The 26660-nt window shown below is 46.5% G+C and overlaps 1 protein-coding gene across 1 annotated transcript in view; it reads left to right on the top strand.

Annotated features, from left to right (window-relative positions):
* The window catches only part of LOC149874470 (organic solute transporter subunit alpha-like), an 88515-nt gene that overhangs the window by 5710 nt on the left and 56145 nt on the right, over positions 1-26660 (top strand). The window lies entirely within an intron of this gene.

The following is a 26660-nucleotide window of genomic DNA, read 5'->3' as shown; positions in this document are numbered from 1 at the left end:
TTTGGTGGGCTGTATGCCCTGAGAAGCTGGGAGTGTTGCTAGCTGAGTGATTGCTGCCTATGCCTGACAGAAGTCCAAACAACAGGGAAGAACCAGTCCAGGCCCAGTGGATTATAAAAGGAGACTCCCCAAACAACCAGGGAGCCAGCAAACAGAGCAGGCAGTTTGTAGGAAGTTCACGAGTTAGTTTGCATGCTCCTTCCCCTTTGAGGGGAGAGCCTTTCAACTCGGTGTGAGGAAGCAAGGGAAAAGGAACCCCTTTGGGGCCAAGGAACAATAAACAAGCCAGCTTTCCGGAGAGTTTGCTAGGGAAGGTGTGCTCGGAAGAAGGTCAGTAAGAGAGAAAAGGCACATTAAGAGACCCAGGGAAGTGGCTAGAGGATGTCATAATGCCAGAGCCTCTGCTCTGCTTGCACCTGAGGTTTCTGTCCAGGCAGGACCACCCACCATTGAGGCTTCCACCCAGGTCCAGGTTTGGTGTTGTAGGGACTGTGGCTTGCAGACTCCTTCCAGTGATGGCCAGGTAAGGGAGTGCCTGAGATGTGAGTGGTACCTCCCAGTGGTGTCTCTCAGGGGACAGGCAAGAGAACTACAGGAGAAGATGGTGAGGCTTTAAAGCATCTTCCAACATGAGGAGCTCATTGATTCAATGCTGGAGGAGACCTCTGGGACTGTGGAAGAAGAACTGCCAGAGGCAGCAGTAGAGAAGGGAGAGGACATGGACTCTGAGGAAGGTGGAAGCTGGCAGCACGCAGAAATCTTCAGCTGCAGCAGTTCACTCAGAGAACAGATATGGAGCCCTGGCAACAGGAGGAGCACAGTCCATTGATGGAGAAAGACAGGCCAGGCCTCCTCAAGGTGGGAAGGATTGAGACCACCACCACCAAGAAGAAGCAACAGGTGGTGGCAGTTGGGCACTCTCTTCTGTGTGGGATGGAGGAAGCCATTTACCAACTTGACCTGTTGTCTTGGGAAGTCTGCTGCTTGCCTGGAGCCCAGATCCAAAAAGTCATGGAAGGATTACTGACACTCATCTGACCCTCTGACTACTACCCCAGACTGCTCATCCATGTGGGCACTAATGATACTGCCAGGGGAAACCCTGAGCAGATCAAATGTAACTACAGGGCTCTGGGTGCAAGGGTGAAGGGGACAGGTCCTCAGGTGGTGTTTTCTTTGATCCTTCCAGTCAAGGGAAAGGGTCTGGGCAGGAGCAGGTGCATCCTGCAGATCAATTCCTGGCTGCGCAGGTGATGTTGCCAGCAGGGCTTTGGCTGCTTTGACCATGGGATGTTGTTCCAAGAAGAAGGATTACTGGGAAGAGATGGGATTCACCTGATGAAGAGAGGGAAGACCACCTTGGCAGACAAGCTTGCTAACCTAGTGAGGAGGGCTTTAACCTGCATTTGCTGGGGGACACAGACCAAAGCCCTGAGGTAAGTGAGGAAGTGGGTGACCTGGAGGAAGAGCAAGCAGGAGGGGGCAACAGGGAATGTGCTGTCATTCTCCCTGAGAAATTGGGGCAATCAATTAATTTCCTCAGGTGCCTGACCTGAATGCACAGAGCCTGGGAAATGAGCAGGAAGAATTTGAAGTCCTTGCACAGTCACAGAGCTATGACGTGGTTGAAATAACAGACTTGGTGAAATAGCTCACATGACTGGAGCACTGTCATGGATGGGTACAAATTGTTCAGGAAGGAGAGGCACGGTGGGGAGGAGGAGGAGTTGCATTTTATATAAAAGAGCCATATGATTGCTCAGAGCCCCATATGAAACTGGAGACAGGCCCTAATGTTTATGAAATCTACCTGAAATGGAGTTCCAAAGAGGATGGAGCTAGACTGCTCTCAGTGGTGGCAGATGACAGAACAAGGAGCAATGGTCTTGCGTTGCAGCAAGGGAAGTTTAAGTTAGATATTAGGAAGAATTTTCTCACTAGGAAGGTAATTAAACACTGGAAGAGGTTACCCAAAGAGGTGGTGGACTCTCCATCCTTGGGGGTTTTTAAGACTCAGGTAGACAAAGCCTTGGGTGGGATGATCTAGTTTGGGATGGTTCTGCTTTGAGCAGGGGGTTGGACTACATGACTTCCTGAGGTCCCTTCCAACCCTCATTTTCTGTGATTCTATGCTAGGAAAGGGCATTCAGAGAGAAGGCCATCAAATTAAATGAGTGATTTGAATACAAAAGACAGGAAAGGGAAAGCAGAGGGGGAAAGAGAAAGAGCAGGCAGTGATGAGAGGCTAAGTGGGAAACAAAGCAATAAACCAATAGGGACATAGGGGTCATAAAAACTAATCTAGGTAATGGAATAAGAACCCATGGTCCCGTCTTAGACTATTCTTAACATAGTCCAGCCTGTGGATATCTCTTGTTCTGCGATTTCACATTAAAGTAATTTTTTAAAGTTTTTGTTGTTTAAGTTTTAATTTTAAATATGGTTTTAATCAGGTAGATTATAGAGAACTGAAAGTTTTTTTCCACTAGGTGGCAATACTGTATAAGACCAGACACAAATAGCTTCATCATCCTTTTATTTCTGGGTTGGTGGAGTTGATGAGATAAGTTTATCAAGTGTCTCATCCCAAAACATAAGATACAGGCAATTTAGTTCCTCTGTTTGGTAGATGTATAGTCAGATGGCATTTGACACTCAGGGTTTCAAGGATAGTTATATTTTATGGTGTAGATCCTACAGAAGCAGAAATTACCATGAAGTAATTTAAAGGGCTTTTTATTACCTCCTAACAAATGTGCTTTTAAAAATGTGCTGTCTCCCTTTTAAGTCGGTGGGGACAGTACAGATATTTGCTTATTGAGTGATGTCTCAGGTGACCTTTGATTTTATCTTTGCCAAAAACTTGCCATGTGAGAACCAGCAGCCCCCACCCTCCTTCCTGAAAAAACCTTTAAATCCCACATCTTCTCTATGCTTCATTTTCCCATCTATTTAAATTTCAGAGAGAAAAAGGAAGAGGAATATTTATAAAGTAATTAGAGAGGCTTAGGTTTTAGGTACTTTATAGAGATTCAGAGTACAAATTATGAGCACAATTGCTTCTAAACTTAACTCACAGAGAGATGAAGCATCACTGTATGTTTCATTAAGCAAAAGCTTATTAAAGGAGGAATTTAAATTTGAGGTAAATATCAGGCTTTCCTTAATCTTAGGACACTCAAAATATATAATGAATATAAATGTAATGGTTTCACATGTAGAGATAATTTGGTTTGAAATGAAGGATGAGATGGAAACTGTGGGGGGGGGGAAGTATGAACAAAAAAGAAAAGTACAAAGAGCATTGGGCTGGGTAAGGAGCATGAAAAGGGTGCTACATAAACCTCTAGTAGGCTTTGTTCGATGGAGGGGCTTTGACAATGACTTGGACCAGGAGATAATTTGACCCTTAATTAAAAGTCCCTCTCCTCCCCTCCCCTGCCTTCCCACTCCTAGGCATCTGGTAAGGATAATTTAACAACCAGCTTTGAAAGAATGTCTGGTAATTTTGTGCCTTTCAGTTCCTAGAAGCCCAAGTGAAGCCTTCTAGGGACTGATTTTTCAGAGGTGCTTAGGGTCAACAGCTCCCATTAGGTCTGCAATACTCTGCAAGCTTGAACTTGCAGGTTTCCATCTTCTCCCAGGTGGGAGAGGTTACTACTGACTATGATGGGTCACAAGTTGAGCTAGGGAAGCTGAGACAAGTTCTGGTTCCTATTCTGTGGTTCTTAGGATCTCTGTAGGCTGGAAGAGTACTGAACCATACAGCTGTCTGTATACTACCTTAGTCCTCACTGACAGTGCAGGTGGCTCTATTTCCTGCTCCCTGGGGCTTGCTATCACTGGGAAAAGGTAGAGATGACTAAAGCAATTTTTACCTGTCAGAGCATCCTAATGAAGCTGCTTAACCCTAGATCCAAATGTGTTGGAAGAGACAATTGCAAGGTAATTTTCAAATCTTTTATATAAGTAACTAATGCAAAAGGTGGGCAAGTGCTCCTCCTGCTCACTAATTTTTAACAATCAGTCTAAAGGCTAAGATGATGGTGTGTTACAAAATGAGGTGCATTGATGTTTTTCAGTACACTGAACAGGGTGGAAAACATGCTCTGCAAGTCTGAACAGGACTGAGCCCTCAGTGCATCGATATTGGGATGAGGTATACTGTGGAGATGGAGTCTTGGGCAGAAATCTTTAGCTCAGATTCAGACGAGTTCCTTAGAAATTTCATCTGTAACTCAGGAGAACATCAGAGCTGATCTAGATGGTATCTGACTGAGCCAAAATAAACATGCAAATAAAAAAGCTGCCCATTCCAGGGGCCACAGCAGGGAAAGATGAGACCAGAATATCAATCTGTGGAAAAACAAGCATAAATTAGTGCTACCAGTTCACTAGCAATGAATGTTAATCAATGCACAGCTAAAATGGAATTATACATTGCATCCATTGTACAGCCAAATGAGTTCATTGCAGCTAATGTTATTACAGCAAGTAGCAAAGGAATTAATGATTCACCACTTAACTTCCTCTTCTCACTACTCCCTCTACCTTTCTTTAGCTTTAATAAACTGGTCTAGAGCCAACTGCAACATCAGTTTAGTAATGACTTTAAGGACCATTTATGCTGCTATCGTGGCAATTTAAATTGTCACTTTCTATTAAAAGGTCTAACTCCAAATGGTTTTAGCTGAAAGCATGCCACACTGACAGTGCAATTAAACAAAGAAACTCTTTTCTTGGGATGTCAGTGCAAACACATTTTAAATGAGGGTTCAGCAGCACCTCGCTAATTTAAACTACAGTATAGCTTTCTGCTGAAGAATAATACCTGATTTGGGTATTTTTTCCCTATGTTATGTGACAGTTTCTATTATCACAGTAACAGGCTTAAAGAAGAGAATATGCCAAAGGTGTCCAGCAGTCTTTGACAACCTCTTCACTTCATGACAAACATAAATAGTAGAGTGCACAGGAAAATCTATTATTTTTCAGTACTTACCAGTGAAAAGATTTATCTAATTTTTGATGGCTTCTTCCTAATTATAGTCTTGCCTGCCCCCAGAACAGTTCCTAATAGGATTTTTTTTTTTTATTTGGCAAACATTTTGTTTTATATCTGTAGATATTCCTATTGACTCCCAGAGTTAAGAAATATATCAAAGTAATACTTTGCATATATTGAGTACCTTTTAACTAAAGATCTTGAAGAATCACAGACCAAAGCAGGGAAGAATAGAACCCAGGTTTCCCAAATCCCAGCCTCGGCTCTACCCAATGTACCATACTGCCTCTCTTTTGGACAGTAGCATGAGGATGCAGCCAGACATATGGGGTGGCTACTGCCCACAGGGGCAGTGGCAATTTCTGGTTGGTGCTGTGGCCATGATCATGATTGTGCAGCTGCAGCAAAAGCTGTTTTTTATTTTCCCCTCCTCATCCCACACTGGTGCCCAGGGCAATTGCCCCTGTCACACTACCCTAGTTACACCACTGCTTTTAGAATAGGTTTTAAGTCCTTCAATGGCAAACATTTCAAGTATTTCTGTGCTTACAGAAAGTGTGTAACATCTTAAATGCTATACAAAATATTCATGTTATAGGCAACAATAAAAAATAACATGTTTTATCAGCGTGGTTTATTTTCGTCACTTCTGTAGCACAAATAGTGTGCAGAACACAGACATTTTCCTGAGATAGACACTAGCTATGAGAGAGAATAACACAATTACAATCTTGGGTGTTTGTGCCTTAAATTAGAAGTCGAGGAATATTTGAACAGCAGTAATGGCTGGTATTTTATTTTAATGGCCTTGAAGCTTCTCTAGCACATCAGAGAGCCCCTTATGTCACATCCAATATGCTTTCTCTGAAGTGTATTAGACTTGCTAGAAATAAATGAGACATAACATTTAAGCTCCCTCTGTTACATTCTCAGTCGCTACAGTTATTGCTCTGAAGGACACAGAGATAGTCATCTTAAGATAATGATCTATATGATAGTTATGGATACAGTTTTTATGTCTACACAATTACATTTCTAACTTCAAAGCACTCCATATTTTACCACTTTACTGCCATGAAACAAATTCAGCAAAAAAGATCGATTCATAGCTGACCCTTACAAGAACAGTATTCAAGAGACTAGGATCGAAAGTAATTTTCTTTACAGAATTATGAACATTTTTCTGCCTCCATGTTTTCTTAAAGGAAGGGAGAAATAGTAGACAAAGTCGCTGGTAATCTGGGCATACACAAATGAAAGGAGGGTCGCTGCATAACTGCATGGGCTAAGCATGTAATAAAGGGGCCATTTTGTATAGAGCTGGTTGGGAATTTTGCAGTGAAATAGGCATTTTCTGAGAGAGAGCTTGCTGTTGAAATCAAAACTTTTTGCATAATTATCCTTGTTTGGATTAAGCTTTCATTGGGAAAGGCTGGCAATCTCTGTCTCCCCACTTCTATAAACACACATGTGTCTCTTTGATGTCCAAGGGTCTTGGTTTTTGTCCTAATGCAGAAGGGGAACATTCTTGGAAATTGTATAGGAATTGGAAAACTGTTTCCTAGGTCTTATTTTGGGGACACATGAAAATAAAAATGAAGTTTTAAAGATATTATGAGATTAGCCTGAAGTTATCTTTATGGACAAATTACATATGTGCATACATGTATGTTTGTGAGAGACAGCACACAAGCACAGATGCAGGGCAAGTTACATGAAGGAAAATTAGAGGAATTCACAAGTGTCTTAAATGTATCTATTAAATGGCATACCATTTTCAATACACTCCATAATAATAGCTTGATGCCAATAAAAATATGCTGCCCTTCTAGCACAACTGAAGACCTCAAGGCACTTTGCCAACATTAATGACTACATCTTCACATCACCCCTGTGGAGGTAGATGAGTATTCCTATTTTTATAGCTGTGACAAGCCAACACATGTTAAGTGATTTGGCCCATGCTCCACAGGGAGTTTTTCTATATAGAAAAATAACCTATTACCATCAGCATCCTGACAGCATCTGCCACAGCTTTCCCTTGTCTGTTTTCTGGGCCCCCTGTTCTCTGCTGACAGTATGGTTATATGGAGTCAATTCCTTCTCCACTATTCCCTTTTCCCTCCAATAATTCCCCAGTGCCTAATAATGTCCCTTTTCATACCACCCCCTTCTCCATATAGCGAGGCTCTAATCTATCTTGACTTGAATGTGGAATTTGAAGCATTTCAGTAAAAACTATCATAACCAGCATTTATGTTCCTACCCTAAATTTTAGCTTCCAAGACCTCCTTTACGTCTGTCACTAGAACCAGTGGTACTATGACCTGTCTCTAGCACTTACTAGAATGGCTCTCATGGTCACCACATACCCAGCCATTCATATTTTTAATGACTGAGCCTCTATTTTACATTACTATCTACATGTCCTGAGAAATGACAGCTATCCTGTGTGAGGAATGACTGGTCTCCTTTAATGCTATTGGGGTAGGATCCCATCTATGGTAAATTAATCCACCATTTCATCCAGGCCTCCTCCTGTAACTGTTGGCTCATTTGGAGGGCTGGGACAGACACCCATGTGTCCTTGTGGTCCAGTTCAACAAAGCACTCAAGTAAGTACTCAGCTGTAAGCATGTAAGTAATTCCCTCTTTATTCAGCCAAGTATTTAAGCACAGAATTAACCACAAGCTAATGATTCATTCCCCTTGGCTTTAAAATTTAGCATACATATCAATTGGGGCTCATAGTAGAGGTAATATATTTTATTAGACCAACAAGATTTTTTGCAAAAAAAAAATTCATCGATTGCAAGCTTTTGGGCACAAACACCCTTCATCAGGCATTAGAGAAAAGATTATAAAAGTCCTCCTGGGTAGAAATGAAAGTTCATATTTCATAGGATTTCACAGAGGAGTCAAAAGATGGGAAACTCACTTTTCTGGGCAGACAGTTATTAGCTGGTAGGTGTTTCTCAGCTCTCTTGTGAGGCTTTGTGGTGATGCAAGTTACCTTGAGCAAAGGCAGGAGCAGTATCTGAGGTTACAGGTGGTCAAAATTGCTTCCTGCTTGGGAAATTACAAAGATACGTACATATCTGTGTTCTTTCAAATCAGGGTCTGTATGTTGTCCCCACAAATAATCTGCTTTCAGCCTGCCCCTCTAGTTCAGACACTTTGACCAAAACAGATTATTCATGGTCTCTAAGGTAAGTAGGCTTCTGGCACTGTATCTAAACACCTATCTCTAGGGTACAGGACCAGTATTTATTTATATTTCCTCCTCTCAGGAGTGGCCTAGTCTGTTAAGTCTTGTTAGCCCTGCTGTAATCCATTAGGGCTTTTACTGTGGCTGATAAGCAGGGTAGCCTGCCTATATTTGTCTTTAAACTGGAAACTAAGATTTATCAACTAGTTAGTTATTTAATGCATTTTCTTATCTTGAGTGCTGCCTGAGCAACCAACTTTTCATGAGCTCCAAATTGCCCTGTGTACAGCCTATTCTCGCTCCTGTATGTACTGCCTTTGTCTGGAGCCTCTTTTTTGTTCAAGAATTACATACCATTGGGAAATAGATTTTTTTTTTTTTTATCTTTCTCCTCTGACAAAGTCCCTTTAATGTCTTGACTCGAGAGTCTGTGACTTTATCTAAATCGCACAATTGATAGGAAATATTTGTTCTTGTGTACTTACTGAACTAAATATTATTCTTAAATAGGTATCTGGGTTGGGCAGGAAAGATGAATGATTTTATCATAATTTTTCCAAATCCTGCTTAATTTTAAGGTGTGGCTCTGAAACACTGGAAAAACTTGCCAAAGTTAAACTAAATTAACAGTCAAAGCTGCACAGGCCAAGGGTAATTATTATTCCATTGTACATAATGCAGAAAAGAAAGGTAATTAGCTGTATTATTTTGAAGTAAGGCAGAAGCCAGGGCACCAATTACTGTTTAAGGCCAGGTACAGACGTTACACTCAAACTGGTGTAAGTGACCAAAAACCAGTCTTAACCTGTAACAGAACAGAAGCTCAGTGCATATAAACTGGTTTTAAAATGGTAGAACCCAGTCTAAGATAGACTTGGATGGATGTAGTATCAGACTTATTCAGTTTAGACCGGTCTATCAGACACCTGTCTCAGATTCCCTAATGGTTCATGCTAAGTTGCTGTCTGCTGGCATCCCAGGGGGCTTTGCAGGCCCCTCGCTACCCCACCTCGCAGGAAGATGTGCTAGCAGTTGCTGGGTGCTTGGTTGCTCTGGGCTGTCACAGACCCTCCCCAGCACAGATGCAGGCAGGTGGCAGGGGGGAGAGAGGCTCGTGCCAGGCAGCAGGGACACGAGCACTCCATAGCTGGAAGGATCAGGTCCCTCAGAGCTTGGGACCAGCAGCAGCCAAGGGCCTGATCTTTCCTTCTACAGGGCACTCCTGTCCCTGCTGCCTGGTGCAAGCCTCCCAGGCTGCCCAGCAAGTCTTGCCAGAGCTTGGCAAGATGCATCAGGCAGCCTGGGAGGTTTGTGCTGGGTAGCGGGGACAGAAGTGCCCTGTAGAAGGAAGGATCAAGCCCCTCAGAGCTTGGTACCAGCAGCAGTTGGCAAGATAAGCCTAGCAGCCCAGGAGGTGTACCGAGTCCTAAGCTCACAGGACAGCCCCAGAGGGGATCACCATGGCACACTGGGCAGCCTGGCCAGTGGTGGCAGTAGGGCGTGCCATGGTAACCCACTCTCCTGGAAGCCTAGGACTGGGCACAGGGGAGGTCTGTGATGACAGCAGGGGGCTGGGGCATGTGCTTGGCAGCCAATCAGGGGGCCCCTGCTCAGCAATATTTGGCATGCTGCAAGGTGCATGGGAATGCCCCCCACTTTGTGGCCTCCGCCGGTGCAGCTAGCTACGTGCACCCCCCACCATGCATGCACGCAGAAGGGCAAGTGAAATGTGTGGTCCATTCACCCCATATCCAATCTATACAGCAAAGATTTGATTAATTCTACCTTGGGCTTCTTGAATGTCTCCACTTAGCCTAAGGTGCCATCCTGCTCTGCCTTCTGTATTGTACAGGAAAGATACTGTAAGTTAATTGCTCATGATTTTTTTGTAAGCATAGGTAGAAATCTACTAGTATGTTTACCTTGTTGTTGACAAGTAGGTAACTAAATAGCTGTGTGCTTACATTCGCATGCACATAGATATGTAGGAATATAGATATTTATTGGAATGATGGTGTAAATATGAGAGAGATACACATTTCCACACACACAGTGCCCCAATGTATCCGGAGATTAAGAAGTTGGGATTTTTCAGTTTTAGGCTAAAAATGCGAAATTATTCTGTTTGCTTATACATCTATCAGAAATACTGGTCTTCGGCTATCTGATCATGTATTATTTCTCTAATATACAGTAATATTTTATTCGTTTTTATCTATGTGTTAGGGGGAGGGGGCTTAAACAGCTTTAACCTTAGTAGCTATTATCTATGCTTACTCAAGCCCAAAGCCAATAAGACACAGAAGCATGTGCCTAACTTCCAGTTTATGACTAGAGATGCCCCTTGACTTCCATGCTGAATCAGGTCACATAATAGAAACTCATCTTGCAGGATACCCAATCCCTATGTGGTCTCTCTATCTAGGAATGAGCTTATGTACGTCCCCCTCCTGTAGGGCAGGGCCCCCAAATCCCGGGCAGGGCCCCCCTGGCCTGAGAAGCCAGCGTTCCCCGACGGCAGGCCCACTGCGCATGCACGTAGTTTAAAAGGGCCCGCCAGCCAGGGGAAAAAAAAAAACCACACTCAGGTAGGCTCTGGAGCGGTGAGAGACGCGCGGGTGAAGCCCGCTGAGCCCCCACTCCCCCGAAGCCCCCCAGACACCCCCTCAGCAGCCGCCGAGCCCCCTGCCGAACCCCAGCACAGCCGGAGGTAAGCGGGCTCGTGGTGGGAAGGGGTTAACTCCTCGCTCCCTGGGAGGAGGCCGCTGCCTGGTGCCGGGCCGGGTCAAGCCCCCGCCCAGGCCCCTACTTGGGCCAGCCCCCCAGGGAGCCCCGCCACCGGAGCCGCTCAAACAGGCTGCGTAAACAGGCGCTTGAGTTAGCGTGGAGTTCGCGCAGGGGAGGGCGTGGGAGGGCACGAGACCCTGCCTGCGACCCCCCCCAGCCATAGCCAGCCCCAGCCATAGCCAGCCTACCAGAGGCATGACACAGATGGGCACGCACCGCACCCCGAGGGTCCCCTCGGGCTCTGCGGCCCCTCCACTGGGCACCGCAGAGACGGCCACCCAGACGGAGCCCATGGTTCCGGGCTCCACGCAGACGGAGCTCCTGGCTCTTGGCTGCGGGGGCTGCCTGTCCCTTTTTCAGGCTCTGGGGCCCGGGAGCATGGCCCCCTCCCCTTGCGGGGTCTGCTCCCTACTGGAGTCTCTGGTGCACCAGCTGGAGGAGCTCCAGGCCACAGTCCAGAGACTGCGTGCCATCAGGGACTGTGAGCAGGAGATAGACTCCTACTGCCAGGCCCTTCTCCCCCGGGAGCCGCAGGGGAGAGCTCCGTCTCCCTCCGCGACTAAGGAGGACTCTGGGACCTCCAGCTCTGCCCAGTCAGGGGCATGGACCAAGGTGGTCAAGGGCCCCAAGGCCCCTGCCCCGCCGGAGCTTAGCAACAGGTTCGCACCTCTTGCAGCCCCAGCAGAGCCCACGCAGTTGCCGGCTCCCGCAGGCAACCCAGGCTCGACCGCAGCTACTGGCCCCGCTCTCCCCAAGACAAAGCGTAAGGTGTTTGTTGTGGGAGACTCCATCCTGCAGGGCACTGAGGGGGCAATCTGCCGCCCCGACCCCTTAGCCCGGGAAGTCTGCTGTTTCCCGGGGGCCCGCATCCGAGACATTGCGGAGAGGATCCCGCAGCTCCTCCGGCCCACAGACCACTACCCCATGCTCCTTATTCATGTGGGCACCAATGACACGGCTCGGAGCACCCCCAGCCAGGTCATGAGGTGCTACAGGGAGTTGGGAGCGGGGCTTAGGGGTCTCGGAGCTCAGGTGGTGTTTTCCTCGATCCTCCCAGTCTCGGGCTATGGGCTGAGGAGGGAGAGGAGGATCCACGCGGTGAACCAAAGACTGCGGCGCTGGTGTTATCGGGAAGGCTTTGGCTTCCATGACCACAGCCCGCTCTTTGGAGAGAGAGGCAGCGAGCTGCTGGGAAGAGATGGCCTCCACCTCTCTCCCCTGGGGAGGAGGCTCTTCTCAGCCAGGCTGGCTGACCTGCTCCACCGGGCTTTAAACTAAGCCCGCTGGGGGATGGGGGGACTACTGCCCCTGCTGGCCCGCTGAACGGCCCTTGCAAAGCCAGCGGACCAAGGCACTTAAGGGGGCACTTAAGGGAGCCCACCCCTGCCCCAGCCCTGGCACAATCTGTGGGCAAGGCAAGAGCCCCCAAGGGCACACTTGCCTGCCTGTACACTAATGCCAGGAGCCTGGGCAACAAGCAGGACGAGCTTGTTCTCCTGCCCAGTGCAAAGAAATATGATGTCATTGGGATAACGGAGACCTGGTGGGACTCCACCCATGACTGGACCACGGGTATAGAGGGCTATACCCTATACAGGAGGGATCGTGTTGACAAAAGGGGCGGAGGTGTAGCTCTCTATGTGAAGGAAAGCTACATGTCCCTGCAAGCTGATGTTAGCGACCGGCATGGACAGCTAGAGACCCTCTGGGTAAAAATTCGTGGGGCAAACGGCACAGGGGACACAACGGTGGGAGTTTACTACAGACCTCCCACTCAAAGTCCCGAGCTTGACCAGGAGTTCACCCGGGAACTGACTGAGGCTGCTTGCTCCAGGACCTTGGTTGTCATGGGTGACTTCAATTACCCGGACATCTCGTGGGAAGATCACTCAGCTAAATCTGAGCGGGCGCAAAGCTTTCTCTCGTGCGTGGATGACCTCTACCTGACTCAAGAAGTCTATGGGCCAACGAGAGGCAAAGCACTGCTTGACCTGGTACTGGCTACGGGGGACAACCTAATCGGCGACCTAGTGATTGATGGGAAGCTGGGTGACAGCGACCACGAGCTGATCACCTTCACCATCCGCCGTAAAGCTGGCAAGTCAGTCAGCAACACAGAAGTCCTTGACTTCAGAAAAGCTGACTTTGACAAGCTCAAGAGGCTAGTCAGTCAGGCCCTCAGGAACCATGACCCCAGGGAGATGGGAGTTCAAGAAGAGTGGTTGCTTCTCAAGGAAGCGATCCTCAGTGCACAAGCTAAATCTATTGCAACACGGAGGAAAGGCAGCAAGAAGGCACAGCAGCCCCCCTGGCTCTCCAGAGACCTAGCGGACCTACTGTGGCTAAAAAGGAAAGCCTACAAAGGATGGAGGACGGGATTCACCTCCAAGGAGGATTACTCCGCGCTGGTCCGGTCCTGCAGGGACCAAACCAGGAAAGCCAAGGCTGCAACTGAACTCCAACTAGCTTCAGGCATCAAGGACAATAAAAAGTCCTTTTTCAGATATGTGGGGAGCCGGAGGAAAAGCAAGGGCAACGTTGGACCCCTACTAAACCAGATGGGGCAACTGACAACTGACGCCCAGGAAAAAGCCAACCTATTAAATAGGTACTTTGCGTCAGTCTTTCATCAGTCACACGGGATGCCCATGCCTGCTATGGGACAGGGAAATCTGGGTGAGGGGAATCCCCTACCCTCCACCAATGCTGACCTCGTGAAGGAACACCTTGAGAAGCTGGATACCTTCAAGTCAGCTGGCCCTGACAACCTGCATCTCAGGGTACTCAAGGAGCTGGCGAGCATCATAGCCCAGCCCCTGGCACGGATCTTTGAAAACTCCTGGCGCTCTGGTGTAGTGCCAGAAGACTGGATGAAGGCCAATGTGGTGCCGATCTTCAAGAAAGGAAGGAGAGTGGATCCGGCTAACTACAGGCCCATTAGCCTGACTTCTATCCTGGGGAAGATCTTAGAAAAGTTTATTAAGGAGGCCATCCTTGAGGGACTGGCCCAGGCTAACATTCTAAGGGACAGCCAGCACGGGTTTGTTGCGGGTAGGTCTTGTTTGACCAATCTCATTTCCTTCTATGACCAGGTGACCTATCACCTGGACAAGGGAGAAGAGATTGATGTCATATATTTTGACTTCAAAAAAGCTTTTGATCTGGTATCCCATAATCACCTCTTGGCCAAACTGGCCGGTTGTGGCCTTGGCTCCACCACTATCTGCTGGCTGGGAAATTGGCTTCGTGGTCAGACCCAGAGGGCTGTGATTGATGGCAGTCACTCATCATGGTGCCCTGTGACCAGTGGGGTCCCTCAAGGCTCTGTCCTTGGACCCATACTGTTCAACATCTTCATTAACAATGTGGACATTGGAGTTAGGAGTGGACTGGCCAAGTTCGCCGATGACACCAAACTTTGGGGCAAAGCATCCACGCCAGAAGATAGGCAGGTGATCCAGGCTGACCTGGACAAGCTCAGCAAATGGGCAGACGAGAACCTCATGGTGTTTAACACCGAAAAATGCAAGGTTCTCCACCTTGGGAGGAAAAACCTGCAGCACCCTTATAGGCTCGGCAATGCTACGTTGGTTAGCACTACGGAAGAAAAAGACTTGAGGGTCATCATTGACCACAAGATGAACATGAGCCTCCAATGCGATGCTGCGGCTAGTAAAGCGACCAAAATGCTGGCGTGCATCCATAGATGCTTCTCGAGCAAATCCCGGGACGTCATTCTCCCCTTGTACTCGGCCTTGGTGAGGCCGCAGCTGGAGTACTGCGTCCAGTTTTGGGCTCCACAATTCAAAAAGGATGTGGACAAGCTTGAGAGAGTCCAGAGGAGAGCCACGCGCATGATCAGAGGTCAGGAAAACAGATCTTACGATGACAGGCTGAGAGCCATGGGACTCTTTAGCCTGGAAAAGCGCAGGCTCAGGGGTGATCTGATGGCCACCTATAAGTTTATCAGGGGTGACCACCAGGATCTGGGGGAACGTCTGTTCACCAGAGCGCCCCAAGGGATGACGAGGTCGAACGGTCACAAACTCCTGCAAGACCGTTTCAGGCTGGACATAAGGAAGAATTTCTTTACTGTCCGAGCCCCCAAGGTCTGGAACAGTCTGCTAGCGGAGGTGGTTCAAGCACCTACATTGAACACCTTCAAGAGTAAATTGGATGCTTATCTTGCTGGGATCCTATGAGCCCAGCTGACTTCCTGCCCTTTGGGCAGGGGGCTGGACTCGATGATCTCCCGAGGTCCCTTCCAGCCCTAATGTCTATGAAATCTATGAAATCTACTATGTGGTGGGCTCGGTGCTTTGCCCAGCACGCTGCGCTTGGAGGAGTGGAATTCTGATTGGTGGAGTATTTCTACCCATCAGGTAGCAGTGGGGAGAGGCTTGCTCCACCCCTGCCCAGAGCGGGTGGGGGTGAAGAGCTCTGGACCTGATTTGAGAACTGCACCTTACAGGTCTGGCAGACTTTGGGGACGGAGCCTCTGGTGAGAATAAAAGGGCAGCATGCTCAGCACACAGGTCAGATGCGTTGAGGGACTCAAGAAGAGCTGGGGAGAGGTGCCCAGCGGGCGATCGCCCAGAAGAGCCCCTGAAGATGCTGCTCAGGGATTCAAGTGGCAGGAGGCTCCAGCGATGCATGACCCGGTGCACAGAGCCTTGGCCCTGGAAGCGGTTTGAGACTGCTTGAGCCACCTTGCGGTGCGCAACCTGGTGCATGGAGCCTTGGACCTTGGGAGCCACTGAGGGGGTTTGGCCTTGTGATCCCAGCATGAGGCTGGGTAGCCGAAGCCAGTAGCATGGCTCGGTAGAGCTAAAAGGCTGCCCCCCACCACCCCTCCGCTTTGTGCCCAGAGTGGAGCACGGGGTGGCAGGAAAGCTCCAGGTGCAAGGCTGGCAGGCGGAGCCAGAAGTGTGGCCTAGCTGCAGCTGAAAGAGACCCTGGTGGCAAGAGCCGGGCACAGGGCCATGGGGAATCCCCGGTGCGAGGCTGGGAAGCAGAGGAGGTGGTGAGGCTTGGCCTGGGTGCCCGGGCATGGGGCACCAGACCATGAGAGGAGCCGTCACTGGCAGGAGGCTGCAGCAGAGCCAAACACTGGGGGACGAGCCCTGCTGCCTTGGAGAGGGGAATGTGAGTTGCTGGGGAAAGCAGATCCCCCAGGGGAGGTGATTCCCAGGGAAAGGGGACCCCACTGGGGAGCCAGGGAGTAAAGGCCCTAGTCCCAGCACTGGCCCAGGAGTGGGGGGCACTGGGCCCCTATTGTTGCTATTGAAAATTTTTCTAGGGCCTGTGATGTCTGGGGAGGGAGGCCCTAGCTTTCAGTGTGTCTTTGCTCCCAGAATAGGGTGGGTGTGTGCCTAATATTTTGGCGATTGCTCTGCATATTTTATATACCATTTCTAACTGAATTATTTATTGTTATGTCTTATATTCTTGTTTAGTTGCTACTTTCTCTGTATGTGAACTTACCCTTCCACTGCCATATTATGTTTATTGTCCTATTGGGTTCCTAGTTATTCACTTGCTGTGTTGACTTACCTGTGCTTACCTGTTTCAGGATCCATCACCCCTCTGTGCCTGGGGTGACTAGAGGACTCACCTTGCTTGTTGCTTATAGGGTTCTCCTATCAGTTGTTGGTGTGACACCCCAGTGGAGGGTTAGTTCCCAGATTCTCAATTATTTTGGAGTATTGTTTATTGTCTATCTTTTGTAAATATTTATTCTCATATTTCAGGTGTATTTTTATATTTATATTATGACTCAATAAATTGTATATAGCTAAGTAACATTTGTCTGTCCTGGCTCTATAGAGGAATCTGAACCCAAGTGACAGCCTTTCTTTCACAGCGCTATTGCCTTGCCCACCTATCCTATCCAATTGAGGACGGGGCACACCCTTGGGTGTATCTGGGTTACAACTGAAACACAGACACTTCTGGAATGGAAAACAAATTGGACAAAAAAACCCACCTCATCCAGTGTGAACTGCAGGCAGAATGCAAATAGCAGATTCTTTAGCTCCCAGCCCTGCAGGAGAACATGGGGTTATTACAATATACCTAAAACTACAAAAAACACATAATAATGATAGCATGATTAATTCCTAAGACTGATATGCCCCCATGTTTTTAAATACAGATACCCTGTAGACATTTTTTTGTTTTAAAAAAACCAGATCTAGTAAATATGAATAAGATATTACAAGAATTATTTATAAAATTAACTTGGTTTGACTACATTTTCCTTCAGTATGTCCAGCCTCCAGGATTCAAAAATGATGTCAGGTCCCCAAAATCACAAGATTAAAAAAGGGGGTTCTTTTTATTTGCCTCTGGCTTATGAGTGTTTAGGGTGAATACGGGTCACATTTTCAACCTTTTTCTTTAAATGAAAGCTGAGATTCTCACATATTCACCTGACACCAAGAAATGGGGCTGTGTGGTTTCTGTTAAGAGTATTAGAGATGGAAATCACCAGATCATTAGACGCAGGGGTAGCAGTGGACATAGTCTTCCTGGACTTCCGGAAGGCTTTTGACACTGTCTCTCACCCCGTTCTCATTAAGAAACTGGGGGGCTCTCGTGTAGACACCCACACAGTCAAATGGGTCGACAACTGGCTGGAGGGCCACACCCAGAGGGTGGTAGTGGATGGGTCCTTCTCAACCTGGAAGGAGGTGGGCAGTGGGGTCCCCCAGGGCTCGGTCCTCGGGCCCGCACCGTTCAACATCTTCATCAGTGATTTGGACAAGGGGGTAAAAAGCACCCTGTTCAAATTTGCTGATGACACTAAGATATGGGGGGACATGGGCACACTGGAAAGATGCAACAGGCTACAATCGGACCTGGACAGGTTACAAGGGTGGGTGGACGAGAATAGGATGGGTTTCAACACAGACAAGTGCAAGGTGATGCACCTGGGGAGGAACAACCGGCACCATACCTACAGGTTAGGGAACTCCCTTCTTGTCAGCACGGAGGCGGAAAGGGATCTGGGGGTCATCATTGACTCCAAGATGAACATGGGCCAGCAGTGTGGGGAGGCAGTTAGGAAGGCCAACCGCACCTTGTCATGCATCCACAGATGCATCTCGAGCAGGTCCAAGGAGGTGATCCTCCCCCTCTATGCGCCACTGGTCAGGCCGCAGCTGGAGTACTGTGTCCAATTCTGGGCGCCGCACTTCAAGAGGGATGTCGACAGCATGGAGAGGGTCCAGAGGAGGGCCACCTGCATGATCAGGGGACAACATGGCAGGCCCTATGAGGACAGGCTGCGGGACCTGAACCTGTTCAGCCTCCAAAAGAGAAGGCTGAGGGGGGATCTTGTGGCCTGTTATAAACTAGTCGGGGGGGACCAGCAGGCACTGGGGGAGTCACTGTTCCCCCGAGCACCGCCAGGAGTGACCAGGAATAACAATCACAAGCTGGCAGAGGGTAGGTTTAGGTTAGATATCAGGAGGTGCTACTTCACGGTCAGGGCAGCTAGGGTCTGGAACCAACTTCCGAGAGAAGTGGTGCAGGCTCCTACCCTGGGGGTTTTTAAGAGGAGGTTAGATGAACATCTTGCTGGGGTCGTTTGACCCCACTATTCTTTCCTGCCATGGCAGGGGGTCGGACTAGATGATCTGCTCAGGTCCCTTCTGACCCTAGAAATTATGAAACTATGAAATTTGGCTTTCTGCAGATGTTTCACTGACAAAGTGTTATGGTCAGGAATATTTTCAGCAACAGCATATTGAACACATATTGGGAAGAATGTGTGTGGAGAGGGACTTCAGAACTTTGACATATGGGCATTCATTCTAGAAACCTGACTAAACCCTACACTTACTAGTCAGAAAACAGCAACATACTAAGCAACCTACATATCCAGTCAAAAATACCCAATAAGGACTCTTTCTGAATTCTGACAAGAAATTGCTTACAGTCCACAGACTGTAAATGAAATGCCAGTGAATAAATACAAGAAAAATATAAACTGCTTGTGGAGAAACTGAGGACACAAACAGAAGCAAAGCCCACTGAATCAATTATTCTTTGCAAATTATTCCCTCATGCCTACATTTCTGAATGCTAGGTGTATAGCATGTTATGCAGCCCTCAGAATATTCAGGCACAGTTGTGAGTGGCATAGACAGCTATATAAAGCTGCCAGTTGACTTGTCAAATACAAGGAGAGAGGAAATTGGTGGCAAGAGGAGATAATATAAATGGCTAGTAGGGGTAAATCAAAAATAAGATGTTTGAATAGTTGAGAGCTAAGAGATGCTACCATGGGAACTAACAGACAACAGGAGAAAACCAGCAGAATTGAGGCTCAGCTATAACATAGTGGGACAATTTAAACATTAAAACAATGACGTGCAGTGGAACACTAGGATTTTAATAAAGAGTTTTGGAGTGAAGACATTGGGATAAGGAATAAATATGAATGATAAATGAAAGTATGCAATGAACACATGAAACTCAAGGGAAGGTGTACACAAAGGACATATGTTCTAGGAGGTAAAACAATGTAAATTATTTTGCCTCCTTTTATTTTGCTGAGAGTAAAAGTAGGCCTTGCCCTGCTGCATCTGAGCCAGATGTTTTCTTGGGGAAAAGACCTATAACCAGCAAATGTCACTAACATATAAAACATCTGTGGTTTTTTACAGCATTCCTTTTACAGGAATTATTGCAGCAACAGATATAGATACTGCTGCTGTAATTCTTAGAAATAAGATGATGAAATGCAGAAGAAACATATAACAGCTGTTCAAAGTAATATATACAATAAGATAGGAGCTGCCAACAGCATTTTTTATAGCAGTCAAAAAATATCACAAATTCCCTTACCCCTTAGAACAAGATCTTGGGCCAGTTACATTTGTCCAGAAAGGGAGAGGAAAGGAAATGGTGAGGTTTATTCATTTCCATTTAAAGGAATTGCATTTAGAATCAAACCGTGTGTAAGGGAGCTGTGCTCCAGACTATTGAGCCCACACTGGCTTTGTAGATGAAAGTAAGCTCCATCTCCAGAACAGGATTGCTCACTAATGCTAGGATAAGTTACTTTTGCAGTTCTCTATATGCCCTTATAGTGCTATGAAACACATATGTCTATAAACTGAGGCTGCTTATAGTGCTACAAATAGAGACAACCCAAACAGGGTGCAGGGCCCAGAGCAAATCGGCCTGTGTGGGGCCCCACCCCCAGATTCGAGGAAGCCAGTGATGGATTCGGTGGTGTGTGCTAAGCGGCTGGATGTGAAGCTGGGGGCTGCACGGAGGCTGCAGCCACTCCGCCCAGCTCCACAGGGTCTCCCAAAGCACAGGGCCTGGGGTGGTCACCCTGACTGGCCCTCCCCTGCCCTGGGTACCAATACCAGAGGAGCAGCACTGAGAACTGGTGCCACTATGGTATCTGGGACCTGGTCCTGTAGCAGCAGTTATCAAACACAGCCCATGACCTGATAAATCTTGGCCCCATTTTTGAATTGCAGCAAGGCCACACCCAGCTCCTGTTGCTTTTGGCTTTGATCCTAGTCAGTGGGAAGGCAGTATATCAGGCTGAGAACAGACATTGCATTTGTCCCTGGACAAGTTGTACCTGTGTTTGCTCTGGAATAAAAGGCTAGGGACAGACATTCAAAAAGCTGAGCCTGAATTGATTTAATCTTTGCAACTGGATAGATATTCCCTTTTCATTCCAGAAATGCAAGCACATGCCTCCAGTGGCTCAGACCCAAAGCCTGAAATTCCCCACTTCCCAGCATGGAACAGAGCCTCCCCTCCCTGCCCTGGGGTGGGGTGGGGGGCAGAAAGGAGGGGGGGTGCTCCACCTTAGCTGCAGTGCCCTGGTGGGGGGGAATTAACCCCCTCCCTGCCCCCTTTAGCTTTAATGGGGCCATGCCAGAAAGGCTGCAGTCCCTGCTGGTGGGACAGGGAAGGGCGGGGGGGGGGGGCGCGGAACAAACCTCCTCCTGGGCACTCTGACATTTAGAGCATACTTACGTCCTTCCTCATCCTCTCACTGCTCCAGTGGCAGAGACTTGGCCAGACGCCCATCCCGGCATGGCCCTGTTAAGGTGAAGGGGGTTAATTCCTCCGTCCCTTCTGTCCTGCAGCTAGGGTCTGCCAGACCCAGGGGCCACTACCGCAGCCTCCTCCCCTCTGCTACCTGGCAGTCAGGCAACCCCTGGCTGCAGTGGAGGAGGGGTGGAAGGAGGGAAGAATTAACCTCCCTCACTGCTCACTTTGCTTTAATGGGTCCATGCTGGCCAACATCTCGCCACATCCATGCTCAGACTAGAGAGCAGAGGGGAGGGGCCAGCCCTGCTCTGGAGCAGAGAGCACAGCCCAGCTCAGAGAACATGCTGGGATGCTGGAGGGCTCTAGTTTAACTTAAACCAGGAAGGGGTCTGGTACAGATATTGCATAAACTGGTTTGAGTTCAGTCAGTTATGGCTGCTACTGCATTCAACCAGGTTTATCTCAAACTGATTTTGGCCATTTTGAAACTGGTTTATATGCACTGACTGTCTGTTCTCTTACAGGTTAAACCAGTTTCTGATCACTTAAACTGGTTTATGTGTAATGTCTGTCCCTAACCAAAATGTCCTGAGATTGGGGTGTATACACATCACCCTTCAAATCAGGGTTTAGTGAGCAGCTGAATACACTGCCATTGATTAATTGATGTAGTCCCAGGATAACCATTCAGACACACTTGAGATATCCTCGGTTAAACTGTTAGTACTTCTTATCTTTGAACTTTTCAGGATTTAACCTGAGACAATAGACATGGTCTGAAGTATTGCATTTTGTTCTGGGATAAAAAAGCTTATTCTAGGACAAATGTGATATCTATTTGTAGCCCCAGTAGATTATCACAAGCAGAAAGATGTCTTGTTGCACTCCCTGATCAGTGATCACCCAGTTCTGGAAGTGCTAATGCAGCAGCACTCTTCAAATTGCACAAGTACTTTTTGTAGCTTGCAAAGCATAGTGAGGAGGTGTTCAGCCCTCTTGTGTTTGGAAACTACCAGGGTTTTCTTAGGGAAGGTCAGAGTACAATCTCCCCTGCTCCGCAAAAATGCGGCCCCTCCCCCAGGAAACAGTCATCAGTTCCTTTCTACAAGTGTCTGGATACAATTCAAGGTCTATACAACTCTGCTTCTGGTCCTGGCTACATGATACCCATAACTAGTTCTGTCTCAAAATCTGCTCCCAAATAAAAAAGAATTTCAAAAGCTGACCCAGCTATTCAAGCAGAGGACAATACTGTTTCCTTTTTGTTTGCGTTCAGATCGTCTTTCTTTTCTAGGAAATCTTCTCTAATTTGCTTAACTCATTATCTTCAGTGTCAAGGGACTGTGAACATTAATGCTGCCAAGAGTATCATGTTATTGTTCTTTAGGGAGAGCTGCATTACAATGAGGTGGCTTCTTTGTGGCATATTTACTAAAACCAATCCTCTTACATTCTCATGTACAGATTTGTGAGGGCAGCTAGAGGAAAATGAAGCTTGTAAATCTAATAACTGTGCGTATAACTAATACAGCTTAACCAGGTAACTTTTACCTGGCCCAAATCATAGAGTCTTACCTGCATACACATTTTACATGGAGGACAATAAGAGTTGTGGTAAAACTACACACATCTTCTGAATTATATTTCATGAGTATTTTGTAACTATTTCATAGATTTTAAAGCTATAAGGGATGATACAATCATCTCCAGCATAGTGTTTGCCATAAAATGTTATCCAGTTACTTCTGTAGAGAGTCTAATAACCTGATCTGAAGACGCTGAAAGATGGAGAATCCTGCATTTCCCTTTCATGTTTATTTAAACAGTTAATCATTTCATTTGTTAATCATCTGTTAATCAGTAATTTAATTAAAAACAAGTGTCTAGCTTCTCATTTGAATTTGTCCGGCTTCAACCTCCAGCCAACAGTTCTTTTTATCCCTTTCTCCATCAATACCGCTTCCACTGATTCTGTTGATTCAGTCTGTGTATGAATTGCAAGCCATATATTCATAAATGAATTTCAGTTGTGCTGGGAAAACCCTGGAGAAACCATGGGATTGGCTACTAGGAATTTAGGACCTCCTTTGGCTGTAAACCGTGAGCTTGAGAATGTGTACCCTTTCTTGTTTTTGAGGTTCAAGCTCTTGCTGCTTGACTGTTTTCTGTTCCTGGACTGCAGCTTGTTTCCAGACCATCACAGACCTCAGCCCTGCCCAGCTGGCTGGTCTGCTCATGCTCTAGTGCCCTTATCGTTGTTTTAGCAATTTTGAAATATTATTTTTTTGTCTGGAGCCATTTTATTTTTATGTTTTACTTTAATTACCTTGAATTTCGAAGTGAAAAGATGTTTAAAATCAATGCCAAGGGAAGATATTTTGATAACCTGAAAACTCGTTTTAAAAAAATTCCTCGGGTTGAGCAATCTCTTTCCTATAAAATGTGTAATGTTGCACAGACTGCACTCTTTGCCTTTGGCAAAAATCATTACATTGAAATTCCTGACCACCTCTGTGCTTGAGGGTGGAGTTGGGTATAAGCAGCTGTAACAGAAGTATAAGAAGTGATATGAAGAGATGAAGACATGCTGGGGAATGTGAAGGTAGATACTGGAGAATTCTTAGGAACGAACACTACAAAAAGTTAATATTTTAAAATGTTTGGTTTAATATCTTGGGAAGGATTGTCTTTACCCTACAGTGACTTTCAATACATACCACATGCACCACAAAGAGGCACTTATTTGACCTTCTAAGCACATTTGCTTTCCTTCTTATTGCTACTCTGTTAGAAAAAAAATCCCATCTGTGAAAAGCATTGCAATCTCTAGTCTATCTGCATTGCTGTAGTTATTATAGAAATGCATTACTTCCTGTCCATTATCTATGATTCATTGACGATTGTGATTTACTTGCCACTGCCAGTTTTGAGTCCTAATTTTATTTCCCCTTTCAGCATCTCTTCTTTTCAATATGAAAAGCTGTTACTTCCCCAGTCCAAATCTACATTTCCAATCACTCGGCGATTAGTCCTAAAACGTCAGTAGAGGAAAAAATTTACCCAAGAACAGGTTAATGTGTAACACAATCTTGCAAGAAGTTGCTTAGTTTGATTTTGTTTATATGTTTCTGCTATATTGACTGACAAATAAATTGATTTACCAGCTTGGAAGTGAGATAAAATAACATTCAGGTTTTAATAAAAGTTCATAGAATCAAAGACCTAGAAAAGACCGCACAAGGCCGTCTATCCAGTCCCCTGCTCAAGGCAGAATTGCCCCTAATTAAACCATCCCAGCTAACGGTCTGTCTGATCTGCTCTTGAAAATTTCCAAGAATGGAGATCCCTCAAATTCTCTAGGTAGCCTGTTCCAATGTTTGACTCACCTCATAGTCAGAAAGTTCTTCCTAATCTCCAACCTAAATGTCCTCTGCTGAAGCTTGAGGCCATTGTTCCTAGCTCTGTCCCCTGTAGTCACAGAGAAAAGGTCATCACCCTCCTCTCTAAAATCACCTTTCAGGTATTTGAAGACTTACCAAATCCCAGCTTGGTCTTCTTTTCTTCCAACTAAATAATCCTAGTTCTTTCAGCCTTTTCTTTTGTCTCCCAGGCCCTTAATCACTTTCGGTGCTCTGTGCTGGACTCTTTCCAATCTGTCCACTTTTTAAAGTGCAGGGCTAAAAACTGGATGCAGTACTCCAGGTAAAGCTTCACCACTGCTGAATAGAAGAGGAGAATCACTTTCTTTGATTGGCAAGTGACACTCCTGTAGCAAGATGTTGGCTTTTTTTCCCAACAAGAGTGCACTGTTAGCTCATATTCATGGTATACTGTAACCCCCATACTGTAACTGCAGCCTAGCCATTCCCCAGTCTGTATGCATGCAATTATTCCACCCCAAGTGTAGGACAACAGAGCTTCTTTCCCTTTCCATAAACTTACATGAGAACCACAAAGACTGCCTTCTGGCATGCTCTTGGACACTGAAAGGGCCTCAGCCAAAGCCCACTCATCGAAAGTCCTTTCCAAGGGCTTCAGTGAACATTAGGGGCTAAATCCTATCTTACCTTCAGGAGTCTAAGTGGCACTTGCATGGCTATATAACAGCAGCTTTTGGCACTTATCTTCAGTTTGGTTTTCCTATAGCTGCACTCACCCTGTGTTTCCATGTTAAGCATACTCAGTAAGCTTCTCAGGCACTTGGGCAGAATAGAATCAGTTAGGTGCAAGCATAATGCTTAATAAAGGCTGAAGCCTTCAGTTATAGAAATACCATGATTAATAGGTGTTTTAAGGTGGGAAGAGGATGACCCTCTTACATTTGAGACTTGTCATCTAGTAGTGATTGTGGTTGTCTGGGGTGAGGGGGTGGGAGATCTGGGTTTAGGTCCCTGAACCAAGGGGCAGCTTGAACCTGTATCTTCAATTTCCTAGCAAAGTGCTTGAACTGCTTGAGGGCATAGGTAGGTGCTCTACAGACTGCCCTTGAAGTTGGTCCAGGAAGGAAAATATATGGGACTAGGAGGAAGTGAGCAAGACAGAGGGAGTATGGCTAAGTGAAATGGAGGCTGCTCTGGAAGGTAGGAGATTTTGGGTTCTGGCCCTAGACAGAGACCACCTCGTTACTATTCATCCATTTTAATTAATAACTATCAAATGCATGATGCAGTGGACCAGTTTCAAGAGGAGGGCAGGAGAGCACTCTGAGCAAAGCTAGTCCACAGCCTGGCTGTTAAAGCTCTTTGCTGGAAAGCAGAAGGCATAGGTGTAAACTCCTTCTTGGGTGATGGGTGTCTAGAACCTTGGTCTCCCACTTTCTGGCCACCCTCAGGAGCAAGTTGGCTAAAGGGTGGGAGTATGTGTACAGTGTGCTCCTCTTCTGCAATGGGTGGAAATAGAATGTGAAAATACGTATCAACTGCTGAAATGCTGCCATCTTGGTACCTCTTTGTTACATATTTTTGTCCATTATGATGTTTTGCTGGCATATGTTTTAAGGGCCAGACCAGTTCTAGGCTAATATGGCTATACTAGTGCCACTTGGGTGTATGAAGATGTAATAGAATTTGGATCCCCATCAGCCCTTCAGCAGGGACATAGGTAAGGTTTCACCTTGCTGTTTACAGGTTGGCTCAGTGTTCCTCAGCAGAGTAGGCCTTGCCTCCATATCATAACATTTTTAATCAGGCAGGATTTTCCCTGTGTGCTTAAGGTTACTTCATGGGCACAGGAAAAAGGAGGAGACCATGCCTGAAGTTGTGTGATGATCTGGGGAACTTGCTTCTGTTCAGCTTAGGAATTTTCACTGATTTCACAAACTTGATGTATAACTTTTACCCACCCAGAGTAGGAGATAAAGCAGCAGGCTGTCACTTCATACAGTCCTTTTGGAATAAGCTACAGAACAAACAACAGAAGTCATTAGCATTGCATGACTTCACTCTGGCATGAAAATTGTTATATTAAGGAAGGTACCTCCACCAAACAAATCCAGGTATTCTGGTGAAAGAGGGAGCTGTTTTGGCAGGGAAAATCCTCAGCGGCTAACAGTGAAATTAGGTGAACCAGAAGTAGAGAACTTTTAAGAGTGAAATGAAGGTGAGTTTCCTGCAAAGGAAGAAGCCTAAACTG

Source organism: Crocodylus siamensis, chromosome 1 (assembly GCF_052110815.1).
Source record: "Crocodylus siamensis isolate JL-2025a chromosome 1, ASM5211081v1, whole genome shotgun sequence".
Taxonomy (NCBI): domain Eukaryota; kingdom Metazoa; phylum Chordata; order Crocodylia; family Crocodylidae; genus Crocodylus; species Crocodylus siamensis.
The sequence above is the reverse complement of the archived record's forward strand: the minus strand, read 5'-3'. Positions and strand labels throughout refer to the sequence as shown.